The sequence below is a fragment of the Aristolochia californica genome, unplaced genomic scaffold (genome assembly GCF_029961685.1).
Source record: "Aristolochia californica isolate CCGP_79_NKW_82.1479 unplaced genomic scaffold, dmAriCali1.0.hap1 SCAF_6, whole genome shotgun sequence".
In the NCBI taxonomy this organism is placed as follows: domain Eukaryota; kingdom Viridiplantae; phylum Streptophyta; class Magnoliopsida; order Piperales; family Aristolochiaceae; genus Aristolochia; species Aristolochia californica.
In genome coordinates this window covers 34096074-34115679 of record NW_027182257.1, presented here as the reverse complement: position 1 = coordinate 34115679, position 19606 = coordinate 34096074, and the positions used below count along the sequence as shown (strand labels likewise).

Sequence of the window (19606 nt, the reverse complement as noted above, 5' to 3'; positions counted from 1 at the left end):
TTCAAAAAAAAATAAAAAATCTCTTTGGAATTATGAGTATTGCATAATCGTCTTCTTCTGATTAAAGTTGTTTTTCTCTCATATTTCTTTGGATTATCTTTTTTTTGTTTTCATCGCTTCAAAGCAATGCCTAGACCCACTACCTAAAAAGTATAAGAGTGTGCCCAATATCTAGCTTGTGTCAAGTCTTTTATTCTTCACCCAATAGGTAATTTGTATTTGAGCTACCCTTAAAAAGTGAGTAATCTCTTTATTAAGCCCTAAAGTTGGGCCTTTTTTTTTTGCCTTTAAAATTGAGTCGTGTGCTTCAGACAATAACCGTTTTGATTAGTATATAGAGCTTTTCGTAATGTTATGAGTGATTTTCTTCTCCCACATTATGTTTTGTCCAAAATGAGTTTCTATGTCCTTTTTATCTTCAGCTTGAAGGGGAGAAGTAAAAGAAGAAGTAGGGGAAGCATCGAACCGAGCCGGTTCGCGAGTAGCTCGAGCTTAGCTCGATTGCGGCTCAGTTCAATTCTAAATAACTCGATCTTGAATCGAATTCGAGATCGGATTTCTAACTCGTTTAAGTAAATGAGCCGAACTCTAATGAGGTTCGACTCAATTCACAAGCTCACGAACTGGCTCGTTTAGTTAAACCCAACATGTAATGAGTTTTAGCCATTTTTAGGAACCGGCTACAGACTCGAGACTCAAGACTTAGGACCCGAGATTGACGGAAGAAAGGCAAACACCGAATTTTTTGCCTCCCACGCTTCCACCCCCACACCCTAATTTCTTGCCATTTATTGTGCTTAGACAATAATAGCCAGTGAAGAAGATGCTACCAGACAATAGCATTTAACCCTCGAGAACATCCTGAGATATTTGTACCACAAGAATCAGAACCATTTGTTGGACTCATTTCTCTGCTTCATCCTGAAAGAACTCTTCTTTTTGCCAATACTCATCTACAACTCCACCATCCTTTCGCCAAACAAGATTTTAAACAACACAAGCCATCACCCATTGAGAAAGCCGCGTGAGGATTCGTGTTGAGTAGGGAGAGGTTTTCCAGCTGGTAGGAGATGGAAGTAGAAACAAAAAAATAGAGCTCGTTGAGGAAGATCGTGAGTGGTTGGCTGGACATCTAATCGATTATCACAATTTCTCTCTCCAACCCTTTTCTCATCTATCTATGATCTCCAAGCTCTCTCTCGCAATTTATCTCGGTCACATTGGGTGTTTGTGTTTCGATAGAGAGAAAAAAGAAATAGAAAAAGAAGGGTTGACAATAAAGACGAGAGAGAGTGAGGTACAAAATCTAAAAATTGATTGGGTCAAGTGGTGGATTCAGAAGGGATGTGATGTGAATTGTCGGGTTGAACGGGGGTCTATGGGGCTCCATGTTCTTTAGTTTACTGGGGAAATTGCCAGAATTTCAAATAATCTCTTTAAAAACGTATCCAATTTATGTAGAGATGATACCCAATTTTAAGTAAAATTTACATATAATTTTATATACAACTTATTTGACATGTATTTTATGCAAAGTTTTATATGTAGATTAGAGCTTGAACTGGCTCAAGCTTAAGCTCGAATTCGGTTAAAATTATTATGTTCGAGCTCGATTCCAATTTTAAGCTCGAGTCTAGACTTGGCTTGAGCTCGAGTTCGAAGTATTTAAATCAAACCCAACTTAAACATATACAGGTTCGAACTCGGCTCAACTCAATGCCACTGCTAAGAAGAAGTACAAGAAAGATGTATTTTATTCTATATGTTGTTGTAATTTTTAAGTGACCAAAATATTTAAAATAAGGAGGAGAATAAATGATGAAGATTTAACATATATGAAAAAGTTTTAGCCAATGAAGATTGAATACCAAAAATCTTTTTCATTGCAAATTGGAGTTATCAACTTGAGAAAGAACAAATATGGAAGAGTCTTACGTAACTCTCACAGTAAGAAGTCTCACAAAGTCAAAATTAATATAGTGAAGTCTTAAATAAGTCTCACATGATGACGTCACAAAGAAGGTTTCGGTTAAATATGTTTTATCTATGGTAGTCTTCTATTTATGTTCAGTTGTTCAACTATTTTAATACTTATCTTTTAATGTTTGACTTTGGATATAACTGAGACAATGATAGTTTAATTGTAATTGGATTTTACTTGTTTCCTCTATTATAAATAGAAGTTCATTGTACTCAGTTAATAACGAGTTAGTGGAGTATTTCTCTTTTCTAGAAATTCAACAAAAGGCATAAAGCCAAAAAGTGATTCTTGTCTATACTACCATGGATTAAAACACCATATAAATAGGCACATGACAAAAAGTGGACGTCAATTACTTTCATAGAGAAAGGAAAGGAGCCAAAGAAGCATGAAGGCAAAAAAATTCAACTAGACAGAAGATATAATTACAAGGTAATGTGATACTCTAATAGGGCCATTTAGTGTTCATGACTATTAATCCTAATGAAAGAAGACAAGGGAGGAAAGACTCCCGTGATCAGACAATAAGCTGTTCAGTCCACAGCTAAAAAGCAGTATATTCGTCTTCCATATGTTGAAGATCTGGAAGGTCTGTGCTAATGGAGAATCTCCTCCACCGCCTTTTGTCAACGTACTGCAAACATGGTTGCAGAACAAGCCCAATAACCACTGCAATAAGGCTTATGACCATAACCTTTAAAGAAGCAAGAGCTAAAACCACACAGATCAATAAGGTTGGAGGAATACACATCAAAATGGAACCAACAGTCCCCAGGGGTATTTTGTAAGGTCGCAAAGCCTTGGGATACTTGATTCTCAGTTGTATAAAAGCCACAAACTCCAAGATCATCCCAAAACAGTAAAGGAAGTTCTCTGCTGCAACAATTTCTTGAAAGCTCATCCAAGAAAGCAGTATCACCCCTGTAGAAGAGAACAAGATCCCCATCAGTGGGGTTCCATAGCGAGATCTCTTGCTGAAGAACTCTGGAAGCATTCCTCTTTCAGCCATACCAAGAATCTGGTATGAGTCACTACTCATTTCTGGTAAAAACATTCCCATATTAGAAAATGCTGAAGCACTCTGGATCCACCAGCTCAACCACACACCGGCTATCAGTTTTGCAACATCTGAGAAATACCCATCACTCCACATTTCTTGTTGAAGCTCAATTGCTCCAGTGCCCACAAGAAGAGGAAAGAAATATCCTAAAATGACCAACAGGAGCATAGAAGAGAGCCTTTGGCAAAGTTTTCTTCGGATTGTGTACCTCTCCTGCCAAAGTACTAATGGAGTCCCAGTAGTTCAAATTCCAAAAGAGTGTGTTCGGGTACAAACCCTAGTCTAGATGTTCCGAGGGCACCACGAACCACCTGGATGGTTCTAGCTTGGGTATGGCTACTAGTCCCATAACAATGAAAGGGAGAAGAGAGAAAACTCCTAGCAAAACTGCTACCCACCCAACTATCGTTAGCCCTCGATAGTTCATATAAGTTAATCCAAGTATAATTATGAGCACAGCTATAACCCTGGGAACACCACCTTCGAATGCTGGTATAGCTGATTTCAGATAATCTAAAAACAGAACAGGATAAAGAGCATTATCAATAACCCCACTTAACCATTTCATCCAACCTTGCTGGAAACCCCAGTAAGGACCCAAAGCAGATGAGACCCCATACAACATAACCTCCATTTTCAGGGAACATAGTTCCATTTCTGCAGTTATTAGAGCTTCTGGAATACTCCATATGAATGGAAAAATTAGAAATCCAATAAAGGCCAAAAGAGGACCAGCAGCTTTGACGCTGTCTTCTACACCAAACGGACCACCAGATACCTCATAGAAAATCAGAAAGACAAGGGGAACAAGAGTAACCTTTGGGAAGTTATTAAGTATCGGAAGTTCTCCTCTAAGGTCCTGATAACCAACTCCGCTGTGCTCTCGCATTTTATAATTGAAGTTCTTGCTCGATGTTACTCTCAGTTTCTGCATATTCATAGCCAACAAACAATCAGGTGAGACAGTGGAATTGTTAGATGCAACTCTATGATTGAAGGTTACGAAACAAACCCACTATAAGTAGCAGATATAGACGAAAACCCTAGGTAGAACGAGAAAATAACAAACAAACATCAAAAGCTTAAACACAAAGCGACAACCAAAAACAGAACGCGAGGTAGTCTGAAAACTTTTAAGTACTAAATCAGAAGGATAGGAAAAAATCACTTCATCGCCATACCCATCGTGAAGCCTGATGTATATTTCCTTTTTTTTCCGAAATATTAATAAATTCGAGCAGATGCGGTGGAACAAATCTTAACGGAAGATGGGGTTTCTTCGTATTCTAGGAGAAACGAAGATAATGGCAAAACAGAACGAACGCAAAAGTATTAAAATGAGAAGCTTACTCATTTCGCTCGGAGACCATATAGACAGCATTCCGAAGCATTGGTTGTCGCGATACCATATTAGAAAGCATAAAGCTACCAATGAGAAAAACAGCAAACAATGCAATGAAAGAATTTGGAGAAGTTCATTTACAAATCATCTAAACAGAGAAACGCTTCCAATATACTCAGCTTCCCATCACGCAAAATAAGGTCTTTCAAATTTCCAGCAGCAGCGGCTTGGTGATTTTGACCATCTTACCAGGCAGGCGCAGTGAAGGAACAAAAAGCGAAAATGAGCGAATCGAGTCTGTCACCTAAGCTAAAACAAATGAAAATCCTTTCTCTTTCGGGTGTTACAGGACCTCAACCCCTCAGCAAAAGAGAGGCAGTAAGTCATACAAGGATCGAAGTCGCCTGAAAGCTTTAAAATTTCGCATAGAGTGAAAACCAAATATCTGAAAGAAAAAAAAAAGTTTTAGCAAGCCCGGCAGAATATTTTAAAAGTTAATATTTCAAGCATCAGAGTTTAAAATAGAAGTTCGAAAGCAAGCACCTCAGAGTGTCATATTTAAGAACCATAGGCTGAGGGAACAGCGAGAGATGAGTGAAATCGAGGGAGACCGAGGTGTGTGGGGGGGGGTTAGTGCAGATTATTCAGGACATGATTTATATGTGCATTACGCAATTCATGTGCTGTTGTCATATCTTCAGTGTAACATCTGCCCGATTTTGAGAATCATCCGCGTGAATCGCGCGGCTCTCTCTGGCTCGCTTTGTTTTTTTTTTCATTTCGCTCGTTTCGTTCCCGCATAGACACTTCGTTCCCGTAGCCCTCTGTCGTCTCCCTCAAGCCCGAGCTCTCTGCTCCTCTCTCATCTCGGCCGTCCCTCTCCGGTCTCCGGCCTTTGACTATGCGATTTTTAGGTTTTTTGAGTCGCCTCCGCCGCCCAGAGCTAGGGAGCCTGTTGAAGAGACGGAGCCCTTACCTCCGCCTGTTCAGCTCGAGGAGATTTCTGAAGAGGAATTAAGGGCTTATGATGGGTTGGATCCTAAGAAGCCGTTGATGGCGATCAAGGGACAGATCTACGATGTCTCGCAGAGCAGGTTTTTCACCTTGGAGTTTTTTGTTTCCGGGTTTATTTTGTGCATCTAAATATTGGGGTTTTTGTTTTTGTGGTTTTTGTGGTTTTTTGGTTGCTTTGTTTGTTTGTTGGTTTGTTCTTTGTGTTTGACTAGTTGAACAACCAGTGTCTTGCTTGATGAGTGTTCCGGGGATTTCAGGAAACTGGGTGTCAGTTTTTCTTGGTCGATTTTGGTTTTTCTGCTCATCAGACTAGTTATCTTGTTTGCATCCCCGGCTTTTGTCTTAGGCTCTCAAGGAGATCATGTCGATTTTCATTCCTCTCCCCTCCTCCCCCCACGCAGCAGCTAACTGTTGCTGATAACCATTTCTTGGCCTTTCTTCCCTTCTTTTTTATTTTGGGGTGGTTGTTGAATTGTATCAATTACTCACTTTTTGGGTTCCTCATATCTTTAGTTTATTGCTCTATTATATATTGTCCTAGTTCAGTGTTTCAATTTCATTGTTGGAGAAACCATTGGTAGCCCCATTCCTATAATAGAATCATGCCTTAATGTCTTAGTGACCCTGGTGTTTGCTCTCTATTTGTGGTGTCACTGCTGCAGAATGTTCTATGGACCTGGTGGCCCTTATGCCCTCTTCACTGGCAAAGACGCCAGCAAAGCTCTCGCAAAGATGTCGTTCGAAGAGAAGGATTTGACGGGAGACATCTCAGGTCTCGCCCCCTTTGAGCTAGAAGCCTTACAGGACTGGGAATACTAGTTCATGAGCAAGTATGTTAAAGTTGGAACCATAAAAAAAACTGTCACTGTATCGGATGGGCCTGCCACTGAGTCCTCTGAGACTGAACCCAGATCAGCAGAAGCCACATCCACGGAAGACACAACCACACCAGCAGAAGCTGCGCCTACAGAAACCACAGCAGAACACTCACATGTTAAGGAAGATAAGCAAATCGATACCGATGAGGCCCCAAAAGAGTAAACCTATAACAGCTACCTCCCCTTTTAAATTACATTATGAAGTATTGTTATCAGAGTCAATTCTTCTTCTGCTGAGCATCTCTTTTACTAGTATTTGGCTGTTCCCTACTCTTTCGTTTCTTGTAATGTCTGTCATTATGAATAAGCATCACCTGTAACTTTTGATAATTTTAAATTTTCTTGATGTTCTCCTTGAGAAACCTGTTTTTGCTACTGTGGGTATTGTTGACCAGTGTTTTTTTGCTTTATGATTTACTTGTCCTGCTGGGAACCCTGTGTCATACCCCTTCTTAGGGAGCTGTGAAAACCTCAAAAGTCGGTCCTCAAGAGATGAGATTAATATTGAAAAATTAATTCTGAATCTCCAATTCATGGAGATCCCTTCAAATTCATTCATGGTGATCTCCAATTCATGGTCTCTCCCAGTTTGTAAGCTCCATTATGAACCTCAAAATTCGGTCTTCACGAGAGAGAATAATTGAGAATTTTTTACCTTTGCTTCAAGAGGACTTTTTCAAACTTATTATGCTACCGAATCAGCTGATTCAGCTGTTTCCAGTTTCACAGCCCAATTCAGTATGATGTTTGTATTTGTTTTCTGTATAGGATTTACAAGCACAGGAAACAACGACAACAAGAAAATGGATCAGGGAGAGCTAAATAAACAAATAACTTTCTCTCCACGAAAAAAAATGACAAATACGGTAAATTTTCAGTATTTCCAGCTACCTTCTTCAGAAATCGTGCGTCAGAGAGGCCTTGAACCTTATATTTATTTTTTATTTATTGTATTATATTAGTGATTTAATAGTGGTAATATTATGTACAAATATATAATGTATTAAAGTTATGATTAGATCAAATTTTCCTCTTAAAACATTCATTTTTAGGCTATAGTATATCATATGTTATTAATAAATTAATAGCTAAACATATTACTTTCGTTTTTGTTATTTATAACGTTATTTATTTATTACTTATAATTAATCATGTGCGTATTTCATTGCCTCACGTAATTACCATATTAATGCACAATAATATATCTAATTCAATTAATAAATATATTAATATATTTTAATTATACATTACATAAGTTACTTCTGTAGTAATAATGATTGTTTTACCTAATTTGGGGTTAAGGATTATGTTGTAATTATAACTGTATTGTACAAGTTTAGGGATTCTCTTGTTTTTTATGTTTTTCTAATGAGTTGGCACTATTCACTGGAAACTGTTTTCCTGTACATTAAGGAATCAACACTAACAATAAATGCGAAGATGATCTTCATGTTGGAATAAGAATAAGAATAAGAATGTTGTTTAACACGTTTGCTCTTTAGCCGACAAGGGAAAGAATAGGAATCTGGATGGGACGCCTAAGTCTGTTCGTGATGCCCTTTGCATCACGCTCTATGCTCGATAACTCAATGAGCCCTCCCTGACAACCCAAAAATTAACGTTTTTATCATGCTCATCTCCACCTTAAATCGATAGGTACGTTTGTGGGTGTACGTACTAGGGAGTTTTATGGACGGCATTGGACTCTTTTCTACCGACAAAGGGCCTGCGAGGGTGTCGGTGGTTACTCTTGGGTGGGATTTTGGTCAATGTAGGATTTGGCTATTTGCACCAACATGGCCAATAATAACTATTTTTACTAGGTAAAAAAAATGTAGATCCATATTTGCATTTCGCAAGGCTATGTTTGGAACATAGAAAGAGAAAGATAAAAGAAAAGAAACAAGAGGTTTTTTTTCTCTTGTTTGGATGTTTATGGAAAATGAGAGAAAATTGAAGAGAAATATAGTTCCTCTTGTTTGAAAAAAAAATTAACAATATTTTAAAATTTTGACAATTAAATATTTTTTCTTAAGTTTCTGTTTATTTTCTTCTCCCAAATTCCATCATTTTGTGAGTGAAAATTTATTAACTAAGATTTTATTTCTTATTTTCTTTTCTCTCAATGATTCTCCAATCCAAACAATAGAATATAGTTTTCTCTCCCTTTTTTTTTATGGGTTCCAAACAAGCCTTAAGTGTTAAGAAAGAAACATGGAAAAGAGAGAACCAGAGAAAACATGGAAATGAAAGGTAAGAAAAGAGAGAACCAAAACAATACATGTAGATTGATATGTGAGAAAAATATGACAAAGATGTTATGCTTTCTTACATCATGTTATTTTTTAAATGAATACAACTTGAAATCCTACTAAAAGCAAACTTTACCATGTTCTCAATTATATAAAATAAATATAAGTTGTTAAACTAAACATAAAGAAACTTCATCTGTACTCGTACGAAATTGGCTTTGTAATTTAAACGTTAAATAACATTGTTAATTTATCCTAAAACATAAATTAAGATTTTAATTATCCTAATGATTTTTTTAATTTTAAATATTAGGTAATTTTCCAAATATGACCTTAGATTTTTAATCTCAAATGTGGTTGAACAAATGTCTTATTTTTGTTTATCTAAATCTACTATGTAACACTTTCTAAGCATAATTAACACAACTCATTAAGGTTCTTCCATAGATGCTTCCCACAAGGGGATAGGAATCACCATGACCATCTAACTTACCTTAGATTTAGAGAATTTGGTAATTGGGTTCTCAAGAGGGTGGTTCCCAAGTTGGGTTCTTTCTCCTTCTCTCTTTTATTTTTCAATCATATTTGAGTATCAATTAGAAAACTTTTTGTGACAAAAAATGTGATATTTAAATATTTTTTATTATAAGAAGTAAAATTGATGTTAAAATTATACCATGGTAATAATATTTCATTATATATTCAGTAAGATGGTAGAGTTTCAAGTTTTAAGTCTTTAGCCTACTTTAATTAAAAATAATAATGATATTGTATGACAATTTAATAATACTTTTGTGAGTCCTTGATCTTCCAACTGATATGATAAGGATGCCAGCTTATGGTAGTCATTGTGGGTCCTACTTCTTATGGGCTTGGGCTCATCTTGTGGGCCTTCCTTGGCCGTGTGGCCCATCTTATAATAATCTTACATATGTGGGCATTCCTTGGTCATTTGGTCTTGAGGTTATCTTCCAACACTCACCCTTAAGTTGGGGGTGAGAGAACAACATGAACTCCCAACTTGCTACAAATGATGTATAAAATATTTTTGTATAAAAATGGCACATCTTCCAATATGCCTTCAACTTCCAAAATTCCCCTTCACACTGTTGCGTCCTTCCATGAGGCCCTGCGGCATTATAAGTGAGAGTAAAAATCACTCCTAGCCAGTAAGCCATTGCTTCATACTCCAGTTTTAATGCTGGATGTAGGGCACACTCCACTACTATCGGTAGTGTGTCTATCAGCATTGCTCTGAAGTGTCCACCACTGTGTCCCTCCATAGGACAACGACTCTCAAGTGGTAGGAGACATAAAAGACATTAAGGGGGGGAGGGGGGAGGGGGTGTGTGGATAACATAGATATAATCATAAGTTCCTCCGTCATAGACTTCCAACCACAAATAATTTCATCTTTTTGACAGGGATGAAGTTCCTCCGTCGTAGACTTCCAACCACAAATAATTTTCATCTTTTTGACAGGGATGAAGTTCCTTCGTCGTACTCCCAACCACAAATTTTTTTGATCTTTTTGACGGGGTAAAATAAATGATGACAGGAGGCCACCTCTTATTCAATAATAATGTCCCCAAAGAGACATAATAGTTGCAACCGAATAAAACATGAACCAAATAACAAACTTTGTAAAAGAAACCATGAAATAATCCGATATAAAATTTTCTTCATTGATGCACAGGCCTCATCTTTTGTGATCCACCTTTCTTGAATATGTTGGTCACATAAACTTATCCACAACATAAGAAAATAAAATACCTCTTTCTTGTACTTCTTGTACTTCTCCCCCTCAAGTTGGGAGGTAATAGCAGTGCTCCTAGCTTGAACCAAATATCATAGATGTAACAATATGCCCAAATAACAGAGATGTATAAATAAGCCCTCAAACTAGGGAGAAGTGAGATATTTTCCTGATATATCAACTCAAAAAGTGACGCAAAATAATTGTCATAAATTCGGAATTTTCAATACAATAGAATACTAGCATGACCATTGATTCTTCCAATAATATATCTTTAAATATAGATCAGATTCACATAACATTTTCTCCTTCTGAAAGTAGAATTAAATACCTTTCATCCAAGTATAACTTAAATTCATCAAATATAATTATCAGAAGATAAATAATCTGATATATTTCGGTCTCTGTCATCTACCGAACTAGGTTCTGTTTCTCAAGTTTTTCCAGAACGACCATTGACTCTTCCAAGATCAATATATCCTTATAAAAAAATCATACCGAGAATTGGTTGAATAGATCAGAAGATAGACTTACATATATTTCTCTTGATATATAATTATCCATATAAAGTCTCTTTCTTGATAGCTTAAAATACCTCGGAAGTTGAGGGTTTTTGCTGCCTCTTGAACCTCTTTTCCAATCTGACCTTTGTTGCTTCAAATATCGATTTCTATTTGTACATAAATCAGATAAAAAATTGGTTGAATAGGCAAAAGAATAAACTTATAGATATTGTTTTTGATATATATATTTCTCCATATAAATTCTAGTTCTTGATAGGAAAAAATACCTCGGAATTTGAAGATTGCTGCTGCTGCTTGAACCTTTTTGCAATCTGACCTTCTCTCATTCAAATATTGATATCTCTCTGTAGATAACTCCGATTGGAACAAATCATTCTTCTTTGGAAAGTAAACTCAAATATCTTTCCTTAAATATATAATTTAAAATATGAAAAACTCTTTAAAAAATTCAAATAAACCTACAGGTATAGGGATTGAAAATAATAACTACGAACCTAGACCTAGTTTTTAGGGTTTAGAGAAAAGGATCACATTACCTCCATGAGTTGACCAAGTCAACTCATAGAACCTACTCTGATACCATGTCGAATTTATGAAAAAGTGAAATACTTCATTGACATCAATAACTTGTTGTAATTAGAGTACATGAACCTCTATTTATAGTAGAGGAGGATGTAGAGTCCAATTACAATAAAACTTCATTTGTCCCAATTACACCCAAACTCTAACACTTAAAGATAAGTCCTAACGTAATTAAATAACTCAATATAGATAAAAGACAAACATAACTCAAACTAAAAATCTTCTTGGTCGTGAGCCTAAGATAAAGACACTTTTGTGAGTCCTTCTTGATCTTCCAACCGATGTGATAAGGATGACAGCTCATGGTAGTGATTGTGGGTCCTACTTCTTATGGGTTTAGGCCCATATTGTGGGACTTCCTTGGTCGTGTGGCCCATCTTATAATAATCTTACATATGTGGGCCTTCCTTGGTTGTTTGGTCTTGAGCTTATCTTCCAACATCCCAATTACAAACAAACTCTGACACTTAAAGATAAGTCTGAGCATAATTAAATAACCCAATATAAATAGAAGACTATGACTAAAATGCCTTTGAACTGAAACTCTTTTGTGAGATTTGCTTCCATAATAATTTTGGCTCTGTAAGACTTATTATTGTGTAAGAGTCATTATGCTACCTCATGTGGTCATGGTGGGTCCCACCAGCTCATGTGATCATGGTGGATCCATTTCTTATGGGCTTGGGCCATCTTCCAACACATTTGGAAATGTGTGCCTTCCTTGGTCGTGTGGGCTTAGGCCCATCTTCCAATAGAAACTATTCAACCCCCTAAAGCCTGGCTTACACCGCACCTATGGAGTTTGCGGATCCCATATAGGTAAGTCCATCTTCTCAATGTTGCTTTTGGCCCACAATATGATACTCGACCTATTTCCTTAAGGAAAGAACACAAATCTTGCACTATGCCCTCTACTTCTCACCCCATATCCAATTTTGTGTCTCACCATCGTTTATCTTCTTCATGTTGTCAATTTTTTATGTCTATCTTCTCCATCTCTGTTCTACTGTCCTATCAGGAACCTCTGAGGCATTGAGGGTGGCAGGTAACAATGTAAGAAGAAATGCAGGCACTCTATGAGAATCAGACATGGGCTCTAGTTCCTCTTCCATCAAACAAAAAACTTGTTAGTTGTAAGTGGGTCTATACGGTTAAACACAAACGGATGGGTCAATTGCTCGCCTTAAGGCCCACCTCATTGCCAAAGGCTATATTCAGTGTTATGGGATCAATTATGAGGAAAAGTTCTCTTCGGTGGCCAAATTGAACTTGGTACATATCTTATTATCTCTTGTTGCTAATTCCTCTTAGTCAGTCTATCAACTTGATGTGAAAAATATTTTCCTCAATGGGGATATAAAGGAAGAAATTTATATCCAACAACCACTTGGATTTGTGGTTGAGTGGGAGTCAGTATGGCGATTGAAGAAATCCCTCTATGGTCTGAAACAATCTCCTCATGCATGGTTTGATAAATTTAGCCAAACATTAATACGGGATGGATTTCACAGATATTCCATAGATCACTCTGTGTTTTCTTAAAGACACACCTAAAGGGAAAGTGCTTTTGGCCATCTATGTTGATGATATTGTCTTAATCAGCAGTGATCTCGAGGTCATTTAGAAAACCAAGGAAAATATATGTGAAGAGTTCAAGACAAGATCTTGGATTAGTTAAATACTTTCTACGTATTGAAGTACTACAACCCAAAAGTGGAATTATACTATCTCAAAAGAAGTATATCCTTGATCTACTAGAGGAGACAAGAATGATGGGGTATAGACTAGCAGAAACCCCTATGATTCAAATACAAAATTATTTGCAGGCACTGGAGAAGATGTGGATATCAAAATATATCAAAGACTTGTGGAGAAACTCATTTATCTATGTGTAACAAGGTCGGATATATCATATGCAATAAGTGTGTGAGTTAATACATGCACAAACCATAACTTACTCATTGACAAACTCTAAAAATGATATTGTGGTACTTTAAAGGAGATCTAGGAAGAGGGCTCCTCTATAAGAACCATAGTCACTTGAACATAGAAGGATTCTCATATGTTGACTGAACCGGATCCCCGGATGATAGAAAATCTACTTGGGGATATTGTGCAATGGTTGGAAGGAACTTGGTTACATGGAGAAGCAAGAAGCATAATGTAGTTGCAAGGTCTAGTGTAGAATGTTGAATTTATGGAAAAGAGAAAAAATTCATTGACTTGATGTAATCTGAGTACATGAACCCCTATTTAAAATAGAGGATAGTAGTAGAGTCCAATTACAATTAAACTACCCTTGTCCAAATTACACCCAAACTCCAACACTTAAAGATAAGTCCTAGCATAATTAAATAACTCAACATAAATAGAAGACTAACATAACTAAAACACCTTTAATGAAGACTCTTCTATGAGACCTCCTTTTGTGAAACTCCTGTAAAACTCCATCATATTAATTCTGGATTTGTGAGAGTCTTTTAAGAACTTTCTATATCTTCTCTTCAACACAGGAGCATAATACATAGCCATGGCACACACAGTTAGTGAACTTCTATGGATCAAGTCTCTTCTCACTGAATTGGGATTCCATAAAGAAACTCATATGGATCTACATGGCGATAATGAAGCGAAAATTCATAACACCTCAAATATGGTCTTCCATGAAAGAGCAGAGTACGTTGAGGTGGATTGCCACTTTATACGAGAGAAATTCCAACTTGACATATTATCTCTCAACCTGAACTCCACGTAAAGGCAAGTTGCAGACATTCTCACCAAACCAAGTCACTCATAAAATCATGTCCACTATTTGCAACAAGTTGGGCATCTACGATGTTTTCTCACCCCCAACCTGAGGGGGAGTGCTAGAAGGTGGGACCAAACCCTCCATGCCCACACAAGGTGGCATGACGAGTCATCACATGAGGTGGAAGATTTGGCAATCTTCCTTGATTAATTTAATCGATTGATCTTCCTTTGATAAATGTTATTTAGCTAATTATGATTTATGTAATTAGGGATCCTAATTGATTGAGGAGTTTCCCTAAATATGGTTTTGGTTGAAGCCTTCAATCTAGCTCTCCTCTTCTCAAATTCGTGGAAGAAACTCTCTCCTAGCCTAAAGTCTCTCTTGTCCATTTTCTCTTCTCTCCTCTCTACCTGAGGTCTCTCTCTCATTTTGCTTGAGGTTTCAAGTATGGGGTCCTAAATTCAACAACCAACAAAAGAAACTCTCTCATGGCTGCTTTTGTTGTTTTTGGTAGAAGTCCAAGTAGTTGGGTGCAAGGTTTACTAGAGCCTCCAATGCACTAGGAGTGAACTTTGGAGCAAAAAATAACAAATAGAAGACGACTGGTTACTGTACATACAACTCTAATGTTGAGGAACTTTCTTAAGATATTCCTATTGTTGGAAGATAAGATCAAGCCCACACGACCAAGGAAGGCCCACATATCTAAGATTATTATAAGATGGGTCGCACAACCAAGGAATGCCCACAAGATGGGCCCAAACCCATAAGAAGTAGGACCCACAATGATTACCATAAGTTGGCATCCTTATCACATCAGTTGGAAGATCAAGAAGGACTCACAAAAGTATCTTATCTTATGGTCATGTCAAAGAAGAGTTTTAGCTTGAGTTATGTTTGTATTTTATCTATATTAAGTTATTTAATTATGTTAGGACTTATCTTTAAGTGTTAGAGTTTGGGTGTAATTGGGACAAGGGTAGCTTTATTGTAATTGAACTCTACTACGTTCCTCTATTATAAATAGAGGTTCATGTACTCTGATTACAACAAGTTATTGATGTCAATGAAGTATTTCACTTTTCCATAAATTCAATAGTATATAATATTTTCACTCCAGAAGGTTGGTAGGTGTGCTCCAACTCTTGAAGAGGTCACCCATGTAAGGCTTCTATTAGCCAAGAGCTACGGAGCTTGTATGGATACATAGATGGGAAGTAATGCTCATCCACATAGCAGGGGGTGGTAGAACTCTTTGAACTTGGGATTGAAAGTACTAACACTACAACTTCCATAGCATAGTTTTCAATTATTGAGAGGGAGTCAAGGATGCAAAAGGGCAATAAAGCAATAGGAAAGAAAACAACAATAGCGACCGAACTAAACTAAACTAAACTAAACTAAAGACACAAAACCTACTATAATACCATGTTGAATTTTTGGAAACGAGAACACTTCATTGACTTGATCATAATTGAGTACAATCAGCCTCTACTTACAATAAAAAAATAAGTAGAATCGTATTACAATTAAATTGTCCATGTCCCAGTTATAACCAACGTCTAACAAGTAAAGATAAGTTTTAATATATAAATAAAAGACTAACATAACTCAAACACCTATAAAATGAACCTCTTCTATGACTCTTCCTTCCACCATATTTGTTTTCGCTCTATTAAACTTCTTGTTGTGAGAGTCATGTTAGACTTTTCCATACCTGCTATTCAACACATGGTTTGAGATGTTAGCAATGCTTATGATTCAATAAGGTTATCACTAAAGTAATGTTGATCATACTTTGCTTGATTGGTGTAATCATGCTACTTTGATAGTCGTGTTTGTCTATGTTGATGATATGGTCATTACAGGTACTAATTAGAAGCTTATTGTTGAATGAAGGCAACAAAAGCCAAATAATTTGAAACTAAGGACTTGGAGATGTTGAAATACTTTCTCGGAATTGAGGTATGTCAAAAACAATCTAAAATTTTTATTTGTCAACAAAAACGTATGTGTCAAATTTGCTCAAGGAATATGTTATACTTGCTTGCAAGTAGTGTGTTACTCCTCTTGAAGTAGGACATAAGTTATGTCTTACAAAAGGAGACCAATTGAATTCTAGGTATTAAATATTGATCGGCAAACGTCTATGTTTTTCATTGATTAGACTTGATATTACTCATTTTAATTAATATTATCAATTAACTCATGCATGCCCCTCAACTACTACATACGGTTGTAGTGCCCAAGATTTTAAAGTACTTAAAAGGCATGTTGCATGTGAGAGGCTTATTTGAGGAGAGATTTGCATGTTTCACATTTCCTCCAAGCTTCAGGTTGCAAACATCTTCACCATTCCAAGTGAATACTTCAAAGATATTGCAAACAAGCTAATACTTATCAACATTTACATCTCAGCTTAAGAGGGAATGTTGAAGGCATAGACTTTTACTTCATTACTATTTTCCTCTCTTGTAATTCATGTGGTTTTCTTGTAATAAATGAGAGAGGGGCAAAGATATAATTGCAAATAGTTAGCCCCACTTAGAAAGTAAGAACATTGGTGCACCTCTTTCTTGAGTAGGGGTGTGAAGTTATTCCACACCTCATCTCTTGTTGATTTTTTTTTTTTTTTTAGTTAAAAGACTCCACAAGATATAAGGAGAAGTCTCAAGTCTCAGGGGAGTTGTTGTGGTGTGCAATTACTTTCTATTCCTTCTCCCTATATTCTCTTCTCCTTGAGTTCTCCTTCTTCCTCTCTTATGCTCTTTCTCCTCCATTAATCTTTTGATTTATTTTCTTCTTCCATTTATCCTTTGATTTTGATATCTATTATTGGTTTTTGCACAATACTTGAGTCAGCGTTAATTTCTTAAAACTTAAAAAAGCAAACAATAGTTTCAAGATCATTTGCAAAAGGACACAAGTTGTAAATTTATATGGCTTACATATCTATCTCTTAACCTCGGGTCACTTAATAAACCAACTTTCTCTTTTGACAATCAATGGGCTCTTCAAATTGTATGTAATCTAGTCTTTTATGAATGTGCTAAGCAAATTGAACTCAATTATCACCTTCTCACGAGAAGATTCAATGAGAACTTATTTAAATTACATACATACCAATAAATAAGCAATTGGTAAATATATTCATCAAGCCACTTTGGAACAATCCCATCATTTAATTTGGGTAGTTAGTCATACAAGAAGATGTACAATTCATTCATTCAAAAGTATGTAAGGGGGGATTAGTCAAAAAAATGAAAATTTGAAGTTCATTTTCATCTCTTGATTAAAATTCATTTCATTCATCTACATGAACTTCATCTTCGAACTTGGTGCTAGTGTGGACGACTTCACGTGCACTGGAAAATAATTTCCAGTGTTAGTGCCCCAATATGAGAAAAATATAAAAAACAAGAGAATCCCTAAACTCTAACAATATACTTAATTAAAACATAATCCTTAAACCCCAAATTAGATAAAACATGCATTATTACTACACGAATAAGTAATTTTATGTATAACTAAAATATATTAATATACTAATTAATTGAATTAGATATTATATTATTTAATAATTTTATTTTATTATACATTAATACAGTAATTACGTGAGCCAATGAAATACGCACATGATTAATTATAAAAAAATAAATAACATTATCAATAAGAGAAACGAATGCACTAAGTTAAGTTATTAATTTATTAATAACATATGATATACTTTAACCTCAAAAGGAATGATTAAACAAAAAATTGATCTAATCATAACTTTAACACACTATATATTTGTACGTATTATTAATTAATAATATATTTTGGTTAAATTTAAAACCATTGATTTTATTAAATAAAAAATGGGTTAATTAAATAGAAATAATTGATCCAATGCTTGATTTAACAATATCTTACTTACCACTATTAAATCTCTAATATAATACAATAACTAAAAAATAAATATAATGAATAAATAAAGAATTATTTTATTAATAACAAAAGATAGCTTTTTTTACGTGGTATTAATTAATAATATATTTACAAAAAATTGAAAATAATTAATTGATCAAATGCATATTGTAACTTTATTTTATTTACAAGACTTAAATATCTAGTTTAATATAGTAATAAAATTTACTATAAATAATATATAAATAAATATACAACTTCATTAATAACCTAAGATAGACTATTCTAATAGCGAGTTCATGCCTTTAATATTAAAATCATCAAATTAGAAGTTTAGTACATAAGAACAACACATGTTAAAATGCAATAAGATACAATCATCATTTATCATTCCACATGCAAGTTTCTATGTCATCTCAAAATTGTGCGGCTCTTGTGGATTCTAATACACGCTGCCTCCGAAAGCTTGTTGATTGGGTATCGTCTTCCACAAGACCATCACTATCATCGTTGTCTGTATCATCCATTGCACCTAATTAGACCCCATTACCTCCTCCACCAAACTCGTCATTCGAATCATCATCTTCCAATTCAAATATATCATTGTAATCCTCTCTACGTAGTGCGTTTTGAAAATACAACGGACCATTAATCACTAAAGAACGTAGTACACGTCTATCGCAATGGCATAGATAGTATCTTCCTATGACGATAATAATACATGTCAATCCAACAAAAGTTGCAACCCTTTCTTCATTTGTCATAATAGCCTTGAAAATCTGCAAATTTAATCTTCCTAAAAGTCATAAACAAAAATAAACATCAATCTTCAATCATAACCTATGCATCCATACTCAACAATCATATTTATGGCCATGAAAATCTTTAATTGACCACATCCATACTCATCCACCATATTCATCCACATAATATATTAACACAACAATCATATAAAATAAAAATATTAACCATACTAATAAGTCTTGCAATGTCATAATTCAAACATCATCATTAATACATAACAATCTTCCCAAAGAATATAGTGTACTTAAAATGCATTAAAAATATTTTCATGCAAAATATTTAAGCCACCCGACCAGCTCTTCCACTGCCATCATCGTAAACATGGCCTTCTGAATTGGCGTATCCAACCATTCAGGAGCGCAATACTTCATGTCATCCGACAGGTCCGGGATTTCCCTGAGGGCATTGACACAATCTTTTTCGACACCGCCCTTGTTAGGCTTCATAACATTATTCAATGTCTGAACGATATGGTTAGTTGCATCAATGAATTTACTATTGTTATCAGTGGGCAATTCGCTTATCTTTCTACAACGACTTGAAGATGACGCATACTTCTTTGAGATTGCTCAGTTGTCGACTCATTTCCTTTAATGAATTGCGATGGAGTTTCCCTAACTACATCGACATCCTCAGGCTCGTCCATCGGGATAGGATCCGACTCATGGAGGAGTTCATCACCCAGATGTACAAGAGTTATACTAGTTGTCCCCATGGTTATTGAGTTTCCGACTACCAAAGCCAATTTCTCA

At 35.7% G+C, this 19606-nt stretch overlaps 1 pseudogene; it reads left to right on the top strand.

Moving 5' to 3' along the window:
- Positions 1-5121: 5121 nt before the first annotated feature.
- LOC137934819 (membrane steroid-binding protein 1-like) lies at positions 5122-6655 on the top strand (annotated as a pseudogene).
- Positions 6656-19606: the final 12951 nt, after the last annotated feature.